Here is a 13,455-nt window from a genome sequence, read left to right as displayed (position 1 = left end):
GAATGGGTCTACCTTATAAACGGGTGTGATATACGGGTGTGGCAGAGGTCGAATTCTTGGCCATAGATGGCACCACTGGAAAAACAAGAACAATCGTACCCCCTTGCCTTAATAGCTGAGGACTACAGCAACATGAGGGGGAAAAGGATTTATAACAATATGTTTCTTTATTTATGTGTTCTCTTATGTGTCGTGCTACTTTAAATGGAGGTTTCCTTCAAAATCACTTATTATTAAATTGGTTATTGTACGCAAATCAAAAAAGAGTTATAAAAATAATTGCTAGATACGAGTTAATGATAGGGCTGTTATTTAGGGTCTTTGCTTAAATTTTTAAAACAAATGTAACACCTATAATTTATCAGAATCAGAGCACCAGAACAACTAATAACAGAAAATGAACTAAAAGAACTTTTTTGAAGCACTGACTTACGCTCAGTTTGTCCAAAAAAATTCTTTTCTGTTTGTTTAGGTTACTATTTAAATTTATTTTTTCATTTTATTCACATCTTTGGAAAACAGGATTTTATGTTTATCAGAATATTAACTTTCTAGCAAGCTTGAATTCATAGGTCAACTCATAATCAGAATGTAAAATCCACCATCTTGAATAGTATTCTAATCATACTCCTGATCATACATTGTAAAAAAATAGCAGTAAGTATTTATAATAATAAAAAACATTGCATTTGTATTGAAAATATAAAGAAATAATGTTAATAACCTTTATTTTATTGTTTATTATTTTACTGTTTCTGCCAATTCATCAACCATCCCATTGTCTAAAAATAATCTTATTTTTTAAAAAAAAAGTGTACAAAGGAATAAAATATATTAAGAAAATTCAAAACAATAAAATAATTTAAACATTTTGATCATCATTTATGATAGAATTAGTATTCTGTGAAACACAATACAATTCCTTCCCTCTGCATATCTGTATTAATACAGTTTGTTTTATGCAGACAAAATTAGATTTGAATATACATTAACGATAAATAATAAATTCAATACAAATTCCCAGAATTAAATGTAAAGTGTATGCCATTGATAGTCTTCCGAAACTATTCTCCTAAAATATGTTTTCCACTTTTCATTTAAGAGATTATTTACTATCTAAATGTTAAATCCTACAATCAAATTAACAGCCCGCAATCTTCCATATAAATTCATTTATATTCGTCTATATATAGAGTTTGCTTCATTTAATTTTATCCACTTGAATGAAATTGGATTCGCACAGTCTGATACAAGTCTCTGTCTCATAATTTATCCCACTTCACAAGGCTTTATAATGTCAGAATAGAGATTATTATATAATCCTCATCATCAATATGCATAGTGCATCTCTCTGTGTGTAATAACCTTGAAGAATTGTGTATTGCTTTTGGGGAAAAGTTAATACACGCGATAAAATTTAGTTATTATTTCTCACATTTCGGTTTTAAGTTCCTGTGGTAATTGTGAGCAATGAAAAACTATAATTTTAAACCATTTTCTGATAATGGATTTATATATAATTATACAATAATTTCCATTCTTAATTCGTATTATATTTTGTTAGTGTTATCGAAAATAGGGTTAGCGGGAGAGCAAACAGAAAAACGCCTTTTCAGAATTTGGATAAAAATTTAAAAAAAAAAAAAATTTCTACATTAGTAATCATATTACAAATATAAATATCTTGAACCGTGGTGGCTCAGGGGATAGAAGGTTCGCCTCACATTAGGCGACCCAGGTTTGAATCTCAGTGGTGGCTGGTTGATGTGAATTCAGCTCGGTGCACAGTGGTGGACAAATCATGGGTCAGAATCCCCATGCCGTCAAGCTAACCATGGGTGGTTTTCATTGTTTTCTTCTCCACTTAACGCAAAGGCGAGTTAGATCTAGCATATTGTCCTTCACGAAGGCTTGTTTGTCCATATGCTTGATCTAAGTGTTCCCTTGTCTTCTGGGTTGAGTGATTGTCTTCCGAATATTCCAAAAACTCTGGTTGTCTGCGGATTAATTCCATGAACGAAACATGGATTAGAATCCTCTTACCGTCGGGCTACCTATGGGAAGTTTTTGAGATTTTCGTCTCCATAGTACGCAAATACGGGTAGGTTTCATCAAATAGTCCTCCACGAAGGCCAGTTTCTCTCAATACTTGATCCAAGAATCCCTTTGTCATCTGGGTTGAGTTCAAAATGACAAGGTTTAGGGATTTAACATTGATAGTCATAAACTCAGAATCGGATCGGCTATCCAATGCCAGTTATAAAATAAAATGAAAAATATATATCTAGAGCCGCTGTGGCTCAGGGGATAGAGCGCTTACATCCCAATGAGGTTACTTAGGTTCAAATACCAGAAATGACATGTCGATAAGCATTCTACTCTCGACTCGCTCCGACCACAATGCTGATGCAAAATATCCTCAGAAGTAGGCATACGATGTGATTAGATCCCCTTTCTTTCGGACTACTCGTAGAAAGTTTAAGGAAACAAAAATCCAATCATATCTACTGAATAACTAATGAGGGAGGTGGGATGAATACATTTATGGTGATCGCTGAAGTTAAAGAACAGTTAAGTTATTTTTTGCTACAAAGTCGATGTCAACATAAAATGTTAAATCACAATAGGTTCTCATACGGAATCCCAGAATCCTCATGAAGTTCCAGAACGCATATCATGCCTAGAAGCTATTACACATGTAACTGGAAATACTTTCTTCTTCTTTTTATTATATAATGCTTATTCCAGTTGTATTTTTGAAACAAAATAATAATTTTTACTCTTAATTCTGTATTTTTTTTTTAATTCTTTCAGTACTCTCTTTAATTCTTTCTGTATTTTCTTTAATTCTTTCTGCATTCTTTAAGAAAAAATAAATGGAGACTTTCATGAACAAACAGGTTTTGATAATTTCATTCCGCCGCTCTCGCTTCGTACTGTGCGCTTTTTTTGCTTCATTTTTAACACGAAATTATATTTTTAAAATTCAAAACTGTTTATTAAAAGCTATTATTACGAAATCTCCCTTATAAATTAAGTAAGAGCATTTAAATATGAGACTAAAAGCTATTTTTACAATCCCTGATTTAAGCTAGAAATAAAAACTAAAGATTAATTTGTAGTTAAAAATAAATCAATCATAATTTAATCAAGGGATAAGGAAATAAAATAATATTTCATCTCATCAACAAGTTGGATATAATACAAAAATGTTTTCAGAAACTTTATGAAATGAATAATGAAAGAACGAAAACTGTTTATTTCATTTTTACGAAGCGAAATATTTGCTCATCTTTTGTTTTAACCATTCCGAGGTGTATGGAATACTTTGTTTACTTAGGAAAATTGTAAAAGAAGAAAAATTTTGCGAGCAATTATTTTGATATCAAAACAAAATAACAATATTTTTGCACTTATTAATATAGGATGAATATCAGTTAACCAATTTTCGCAAACAATTTATTTACAGTTGTGTGTTTGATTTAGTCATGCAAAAAAACAATAATAATCTTTTATCTTATACAGAATACATCTCTTAAATTTGTTACTACTTTTCTGCCTCTGACTATAAACTTGTACTACAATTTATATTACTATTATTAAGGAAAAGAAGGTTTGCTAAACCAACTTATTTATTAAAATAATTTTTTAAAACCAATAGCAAGAAAAAAGGAGTAAGAAAGTACAGATAGAATTCGGAAGTAAAATATTAAAACTATAAATATAATTAAAAAAAGAAGAAGAAAAGATGTTTTCTCTGAAGAACTTTAAACAGCTAGTAGAAAACTGTTAGTTAAATTGTTATATTTGCATCAATAATGTTAGCTCGATTAAAACTAATCTCCAAACTATAATTTGCATTAATTTTATTTTTTGAAAAATATAATTATTATATATTTAACTTAAGATACTATTGATTTATAACTGTTAGCACATTTTATAATCATGTGAGAAATTTTTTTTTATTCGAATATATTCTCGAATTTGTTTAAAATAAAACTTATCAAGTAAAACAAAATAGTAAATAGCATTTTATGCTTGTTAAAAAACAAGTGTTGATTAAAATTCTTTGTACAAGCATTAATTTTTAAAAAAAAAGACTACCTAAAAGCATTGATTCGTCTTTGCTTCTTTGAAAATTAAATTTTTTCTTATTTACAATAATTAACTAATTTATTATTATTTTTAAAAAGATGAAATATTACTCTCTCCTTTTCTATGTGTCGCAAAAAATACTATTCGAGTTATTCAGTAAATTTAACCGGTAATTGTTAGAGCTTTTTTGTAATGATAAATTAGGCATATAAGGAAAAAAATAAAAAGTGATCGAGTTTGGAAATCTAATTAATATAAATTGAATTTTAATACAGGAACTATATAATTTATGGCGGTTTTTTTGTAAAGGTACGAATTTATTACGTCGTAATCTTTTTCACTTATCACCAAAAATTAATTTTAATTAAAACACGCATAATTTCTTCATCAAGGCATATTCTTTTTATTAAAAAGTTTTTTGAGTGCTCACAAAAGTAACAGTTCCCTGTAACAAATTCGTCGTCTCTTTGTTCTCTGATAAATATATATATATATATATGTTACCGGCAAAGTTTGGAATCCGGCATTCTATAGAATGATTGGCGTTGTATATATTGCCTAAAACTAGCCGGCAATGTATGAAACGATTTATATTTCACACATTTCTTAGGCATTCTATAGAATGCCAAATGAGAAACCGGCAAAGCATAAAATACATCTCCAATTCATCAAAATGACATTCAAAAATGACAAATTCAAAACGTAATTCAAGTCTGTCATGTTACAACAACTAGGTTAATTTCTTATTTTTTATATGAAAGTTTTGTTTCCCTTAATAAGAAAGGCATAAATTATGTTTTGCACAAAGTTTTATTTTTCTTTACACATTTTGAATAAATGTTTTTTAATGGCACTCTCAGTATTTTTTCAGAATAACATTTTTATTTTTGAGAAATGCATGTTACTGTGAATGACCGAAATTTGGAGAATGTCGACTTTCACCGGTGAATGTCTACAGTCGCTTTGGTGAATGTCCGAAATATTTATTAAATCCTATTTAATATTAATTTATTCCTGGATATAATTACATTTATTCGATATTTTAATACTTAGAGACGGTAGATTAGAAGTTAGACATCAGTGTTTGGAGTATCGGGTAAATATGTACCGGGCAATGGAACTTGACCTTAAAAAGAATATCAGTGTAGGGTGTACCAGACAGTGGCACTGAACCTTAAATAGATAGATATGTGTAGATATGTTAGAATTCCAGAAATATTAGAATTCCAGCAAATTAAATCACTGACAGTAAATGAAAAATTACTTATTTTATAAAAAATAACGATTTGAATTTCGGACGAGTTTAATATCATATATAAATCAAGGAAGTTAGTTAAGGGATAAGTTAGACTAAATAGTGTTTACCAGTGTAATTCAATAGAATATATATTGTTTGTATTATCAATAAAATTATTAATATATTAAAATCAAAAATAAATCTGAAGCTATTTTGTTCTCAAAGTAGTGTAAAAATCGCTAATCTCTTTCCGTCAAATTTACATACTACCATACAATAGTAGAAGAGATTTTTCAGCTTTAGACTTTTTTTCTTCAAATTTCTCAAAAGCTTATGGAATTATTTTCAATTTTAGAGGTGTTTAGGTCATGCAATTTCTCATACATATCAATAAAGTTTAAGACTTTTAGATATTCTAGGGACCAGCAATAAATAACGAACTGAAATGATTGTGTTTGAAAACTTCGTCCCAAAAATTCTACCAATAAGTTCGTAATGTGAATCAATTATTTTTGTTATTATATGCAGTACAATAACTGCACAAAATTTCGCAAAAATAGCTTAAATATTCATTGAAACTACAATAAACTCATTTTTATCCTTACGTTTTCTGACAATAACTGTAGTAATTTTTAATGAATGAAAAAATTATATATAATTTTAAATTTAAAAAATACATTGAAAACTGTGCGAATTTAAAGTTTTTATTTTATACGCACTTACTTGGAAAGCATTTAACTTTTGTTCATAATTTTGTTCTGAATCGTATTTGGTAACTTATGAGAAAGTGCCGATTTGAATTTGTTGAAAATTTAAAAAGTTACTGGCAATTTTCGAAGTAGTTTTCATAAATTTTAAAGAAAGCTCTGAATGGGAAAGGGTTTTCCTTAAATTTCATTTCATAACAGAAGACAAATTTTTGAACAAATGATAATACCTACAATAATTGTCCGGGAAACTAAATTTGGTAGTAAAAGGGAAGAAAAAATAGAAAAAACATACTTTAATAAGGGATAGTCCTCTATTATACCAGTGCAAATTTAAAAAAAATCTTGTTTAAGGTACAAAATAAAATTTGTAGGAAACCCTTACCATTCAGAGCTGTCTTTCAAAATTTATAAACACTACTTAGATAACTTGCAAGAACCTTCTGAAATTTTGTAGATTTTCGAATCAAAATTTTTACATAAATTACCAAACATGATTCGGAACAAAGTTCTGAAAAAAAAGATAAATGTTTTCCGCTGATGCGCAGCTTGAAAGAATTATTTTAACAGCTTATATCTTGCGCAAATTTCAAATTTCAAAATAATACTTTTGTAATTAATTAAAATTCACTTAAAAATTATGTTTAAAATTGTGAGTATTTTTACAGTTACAGTCAGAAAAAGTACAGCAGTTTTTTTTTATAAAAATGTCCATATATCCATGAATAATACCCATGAACGTACCGCTTATGCACATAATAGCAAAAGTAAATAGAATGTGTTGCAAACTTATTGAAATGTTATCTGGTTTAAGTTCTTAATTTATAACGATATCCTCATACCTCTAAAAGCGATAAATATTATTGTTACATATGAAAAATCACATGTCTAAAACACATCTACATTTATAAAATTATTCTCTAAGTATTTCTTGAAAAATTAAAAGCGTCTCCTCCATTATTGCAGGTTGGCATATATAATTGATAACAAACATAATATAAAATCACTAATTATATAATAACTTATTTACTAAAATTTAAGCGTGTTTCTTGCCCATATGTAAACTGTAACCAGCATAATAGAAACGAAGTGATGGTAAAACCTTATGTGATATCTGTGTCTTAAATTTTTGTGATGGTTATATGCTTTCAAATTACAATTTAACAACATGATTTGTGAAATATACAGTGCTGTCGAAATTGCCATAAGAATTTTTTTTTGGTTGAAAATTTCTAGTTCACAATGACAGTTGCTAGCAATAATTCTATAATAAATCAAGATGCACTTTTAAAATGTTCATGTAGATGTCTAAAGGATATCTTTATCACTTAGTTTTATAACTCTATTTGTTGGTTATAGTGCTGAAATAGGTTAATTAAGTTTAATTCTGTACTAGAAAAAAAAGGAAATAATGCTTTCATTACATTAATTCGCTTTGTAAATATGAATTAAAGACTGAGAATAAAAATAAATTTAATCGAATGACAACCTTAATCCGGGCAACAAGGCCCCTACCACATATTGAAATATATTACAGCGAAACGTTAATAAATTATGTTTAAAAGTAATGAATTCTTGTTTGTGCCCATATTGCTAAACTGTTTTTAAAAAAAAACACACAATAATTCTTGATTGATTGAACAATTGATTCATTAATTATTAAAATAATTATAATTTATTGGCATCTTAACAGTATAATGCTATCAGTACTTGTAATAAATGTCAGTATTTTATTGATCAAAGAATATAGAAAGATTAAACAGATTGGGCTTATATGAATTTATATAAGTAACAGCTTTTTTTAGTTAAACATATTAATAAGGATATTAATTGCATATTTAGTTTCAAATAATATTTGATGTATTTTTGCGGTTAAAGTGCAATTAAACCAATACGTTTTGTGAGAGTTTGAAAAGTAAAAGCAAAGCTTCAAAAAAAGACTCGATAATCTACTCCAAAGAAATTAATTCCTGCTTACATTGAGAAATCCTATAATAAATACTGCTTAATTTCTAGAATGCTATGAATGATACTTTTCTTGCAATTAGATATTAAATAAAACTAAAATCAAGTTATAGAATATTTCATTTTTTTTAAAAATATTTTTTTTAAATATTATTTATAATTGATACAATATTTCATTTTTAGAAAGAACGTTGTGACTTATGGTACTTAATTCTGTTAATAAGTATTTTGCTATATATTTTGTACTATTTAGAGTGATTAAAATAATTTTTCATATATAATATAAAGGATAAATACAAAATCATTTTATTTATTATAAAAAGCATATCCCTTTATTAATCATACTTATATCACTAAATTTAAAAAAAAAAAAAAAAAAAAAAAAAAAAAAAAAAAAAAAAAAAAAAAAAACTGTTAGATAAAAATAAGAATCGTTTTTAAAATTTAATCTAAGTTAAATATAAATATTGAAGTTTTATCGCTCTTTCCGTCAATTTCATTTTTAAAATATTCTAAACGAAATACATAAGGATACAATATTTTCAGATCAGTAAAAAATTCAGACTAGTGAATACGGGAATAAGCTTAAGGGAATATAAACGAACTGAATACGGGGATAATTCTACAAAAAAACTCGCCTGTGAGTTGTTTTCCAGTCATGAATGTGCTCAAAAGGAAAAATCACTTTTACAGTTTTCTTAGGGTTAGATGTCCTCTACTCTTCGAAATTATAAAGCGTGTTACTTAGCGTCGGTATATTTAAATTGGCCCAAATGTTGTAATAACAGTCTTGATTTTCTTACTTTATAGTTTAACAGTGAAAAAAAATTGATTTAATTTTTAAAAACTGCAAACAAAATTAATGTCTTCGCGTGAATCTAATTTTTGCCAGTTTTAATAATTTTTATTCAATCATGTAAAATTTAAATTTTCTGAAACAATCCCTCGATAAAGCATTTGAATTTTTCACAAACATTTTTTTCACTTTAATTTAAATTCAAATTTTTAAAACGATTCACTTATAATTATGATCAATATGGTCCACAGATTTTGCACACTTTCGTAAAGTTTTAGGATAGGCTAATAGATGGCGCTGTAAGTCTACTTTTCGTTTTACTGGTGAAAGCAACTCTATCTGAAAGAGAAGCACATAGGGGAGAGTCGGTTACCCCCGCCCACTGTCAATTTCATACGTATAGAATATTTTTTCAACTCAATGGCCCATCGGACATTAATTGTTATATTAAAAAACGATTATTTTCAAAGTTTCAAGTATTTATGCAGCTGGTAACATGGTAAACAATAGTTTTGAAAATATGTTGAATGCAGTATTCATGAAATTAAGAAAAATTGGTTGAATGTTTTGATTAAACTTCCTTTTAATACTAAAAAAAAAATTTTTTTTCTAAACATACAGCATTAAAGTATGCAGTCTTAAGATTAATTTGCACAAAGAAAGAAGTTTATATGTGAAAAATTGTTCGAGTAATTACAAATTTACAAAAAAATTAGATTTCGGGTAGTCCCGCTCACATGATAGTCGGGTTTCACCGCCCAATTTTATTTCATCGATAAATGTACGGTTGCAAAGATTATTATTTTATTGCTTCAAATTTGAATGTTATATGCATTTTTAACAACAAATATATGTTTTAATATTATATGAAACATAAATTTATATATTTAAAAATGAAAAATTAAATATTTTTAAAATGTAATTGATATATCCAAATTAAATTTAATATCAAGAAATCATAAATATTATGATAAGCTATTTGCTTACTTATTTATTTTCACTTATTTGTGAACGAATCAATCTACAGAAGCATTTGAATGCAATCAAAATACAAAGTGAATTTGTAATTTTATAAGAAGTATTTTATATTAAGTTTATAAGAAGAGATCAACCAAATAAGTTTATATTGAAAAACAACTATTGTTATTAATTATTGTTACTTAAATTAAATTATTTTCGTTAAATATTTAATATAAATATATATTAATATTATAATATATTAATATACATTAATAATGATAAAAAGTATGACATTTGTTGTTATTAAATGATAGAATTCACTAAAAGTATATAAATATGTAATAAATAAAATAATTTTGTGATAAAAATGATAAATGAGGTTTATCTATTGTCAATACATTGGTCATTCTCATTTACACCTGAAAAAACAGTCAAAAAACATAATTTTTATAACTGGGCGGGGCTACCCGACACATTTTGAAAAGAGCTGAAAAACATATTTTTTTAAATTTCTATTTTTTTAAGTTAAACTTTTCTTTTTTTGGTTTATTCTTTTTGCATTATTTAATTAGATGATAAAACAATAGAAACATACAAAAATATTGATTATTACTCAATATTATACAGAAATATAAGCAATACTCTTTAAGTGAGCGGGGCTACCCGACTCTCCCCTATATAACAACTCTTTTAGAATAACATATACGATACAAATTAATGCAATTTTTCAAACTTTTAGTTTTTAAAATTATTTCATTTAAAGGAAACTCAACAGAAGTTATAACCTTTAAATCTCGCATATTATATGGCAAAAATATTCTATATTTTATTATATTATTATTTTTGTTTTTCATTTTCGACAGAGCTATTTTTTATACTTCTTCATAAAACAAATGCTAATTAGATAAATATTTTTTATAATTCTGTCAAATAACCTAAAATAAGTTTAGTTGTAGTTGCAAGTATTAAAAAACAAAAAAAATATAGAAACAATACATGCTATAATAAAACCAAATACCTTATAAAGAGAGGAAAGTTACTCAGTATTCACGACTTTTTGAGAGTAACACTTAAAACTTATTTGCTTAATTTTTCAAAGTAAATTTTAGAGCATAACTGTGCCTTAAAACAAAATCATATGCAATCAGGTTTGAGGTAGCTTTTCTTTTTTAATATACTTGCTGCTCTTTAGTTTTTCTCCTTTTTAAATAAATAATTTGAAGAAGCTAAAGAGGCATAATATTACCTGATTAAAAAATTTATTCACTCCAAATATATCTAATTAAGAAAAAAAAAACAGTTTAAATGCTTCAAGCACTCAAAAACAGGCGCCCATTTTCAAGACTTTCCAGACGTGAATGAGAAAACACTAAAGTGATTTTAAATATAAAATGTAAAGTTGCTACAGAAAAAGGAAAAAATGAAGATGAGAAACAAAAGTAGAAAAACCACAGTGGTCGAGAGAGAAAAAAGATTAGAAAAAATAGCGGAGAAGGGCAAATTAAGGTAAAATGCATTTTCACGAGCTATGGAGAGGTGGAGAGGCGTTAACAAGGGAATCAGCATTCATATAAAGATTCCAGAGCATCAAGATGAGCTGATGTGACTGGGATGGAAATAATTTTGGAATTGTGGAGATTGAATTATTTATAATTAAATCTGTTATTAATTAGTTAGAATTTATTCACTGTTAAATTAGAAATAAATTGCCATGCCAAATTGCCAAGTAATCGCAATGCAAAAATGGCTCCTGTTTTGAAGCATTTCGACTGTAATTTCATATTTATATATTTTTGAAGTGAAAGAAGTTTTTAATTGGGTAATAACTCATTTTCAATTTAATTAACTGCTCTCAGTATATAATATAGTCAAATGATTAAGATTCTAATCAATTGAAGAAATATAAAAATGCTTATTGCATTATTAAAATGACCAAATATGCAATGGAACCATGAAAAATTGTTTAGCGAATGAAAGTAAAACTAATGTATTTTTTCAGTCATTGAATAACAGTTACACTAATAAGGGAATAAGGGGATTCCTTATTAAGACAATTAACAAATTAAGAACTATTATAAAGACAATTAACAAATTTTTTAAAAGAAAAATTGTATAAATTTATTTAAAAAAATCTCGAAACATCGACGTAAAATTCAACCATCCCCCTTCGTTGGATTCTGAACCCCGCAGTCAGTCCAGTTATTTAGGGTCATTTAAAAAGTTTTTTGGTCACTTATTTTAAATTTTTTTACTTGCTTGGTTTGTTTCACAATACACGTATTGCCAATGAAATCCTTTCTGTTAATTCGACAAAATCTCAAAGCAAGTATTTTGTTATGTTTGCTGAATAGCATCAACTCATTTTTGATTTCGAAATCAATTTTATATTCTATCAGCTTCAAAAAAAAAAAAAAAAAAAAAAAAAAAAAAAAAAAAAAAAAAAAAAAAAAAAAAAAANAAAAAAAAAAAAAAAAAAAAAAAAAAAAAAAAAAAAGAACCTCTAAAGATGCAGTTCTCTTTCAGATGCTCTTTTTAGCAGTTCTCGAATCCTAATTGATCAAGATTCTTCCTATGGAAGTACATAAAGACAATTGTGGAAGTTTAAACTTGTAAAAGACCGCTTTATATTAAAAATATAAGAAAAATAGCATTTTTTTTATCGTTTTAACATTAATAATCTTGAATAAGGTTTCAGATCCGACAGTTAAATTCACAGTCCTGGAGCTGAATCAAGCCTAGTAATTAATTTGTTTTTGGCGTATAAATATAACCTGAAAAAGAATGAAGTAAGCAGAATTATGGTTTTCGTTGAAATGAAAACTAAAATGAAATTGTTATAAACGTTGAAAACTGTTAGTAGAGAAACGTATTTTTTTTATTAATAATCAAGTTGATTTATTTTGGTTTAGAAAGAGTGATTGGGAGTATTTATGTAAAAATTATAGGCATGTATGGGCTTCTCATAGTTTAAACAATAAATTGTAATTTTAAAAATTGTATATTTTTTTCAAAATAAAAATTGATATTTTTTATTGGCATTTTTAAAAAAAATAATAGCGTAAAAGAAACCAAAATATTAAATAAATAATGGATTATTGACTGGATCTAATTATAATTACTGGTTACAAAAAAGTTAAAAAAAAAAAAGAAAGTTCTAACTCAGAACCGATTAAAATTTTCTACGGAACCTTGGGGAACCGCGAAACACCATTAATTAATGAACCACTGGTCTAATTGCAAAAGAACATTCCTCTTTTATGGGGATGCAACTTTTGCTATAAGTCACGCTTGTTGTTTTGAAATCTAGAATCAAAAATTAAAAAAAAATACACTATGAGACTTTTCTCGTGTTGTAGTGATACTCGAGAAAAAAATAACTTTTTTTTTTCTGTTCAAATATTAATCGGTATATGTATATAGACATATGAATCGATAATATTAATCTTAGTAAATGAAGTAACTTACGTCAAAGGTGAGGCAAGGATAGTTGGCGGAAATGCCGGCCCCCTTGTGTTATAAGGAAAAGGATGTAACGATTGTTTTAAATAATTATAATTTTTCATTTCAATCTACGTAACTAAAAACAATTACCGCTGATTAAATAATAGAAAGATTTTTCTACTACCCTTTTGAAAAAAGAAAAAATTTTGAGTTAGTTATCTTCTTTTTAATTCTCTCTATCAGTGCTATATATA

This window comes from Parasteatoda tepidariorum, chromosome 1, assembly GCF_043381705.1.
Source record: "Parasteatoda tepidariorum isolate YZ-2023 chromosome 1, CAS_Ptep_4.0, whole genome shotgun sequence".
Classification (NCBI taxonomy): Eukaryota; Metazoa; Arthropoda; class Arachnida; order Araneae; family Theridiidae; genus Parasteatoda; species Parasteatoda tepidariorum.
This window is presented reverse-complemented; position numbering follows the sequence as displayed.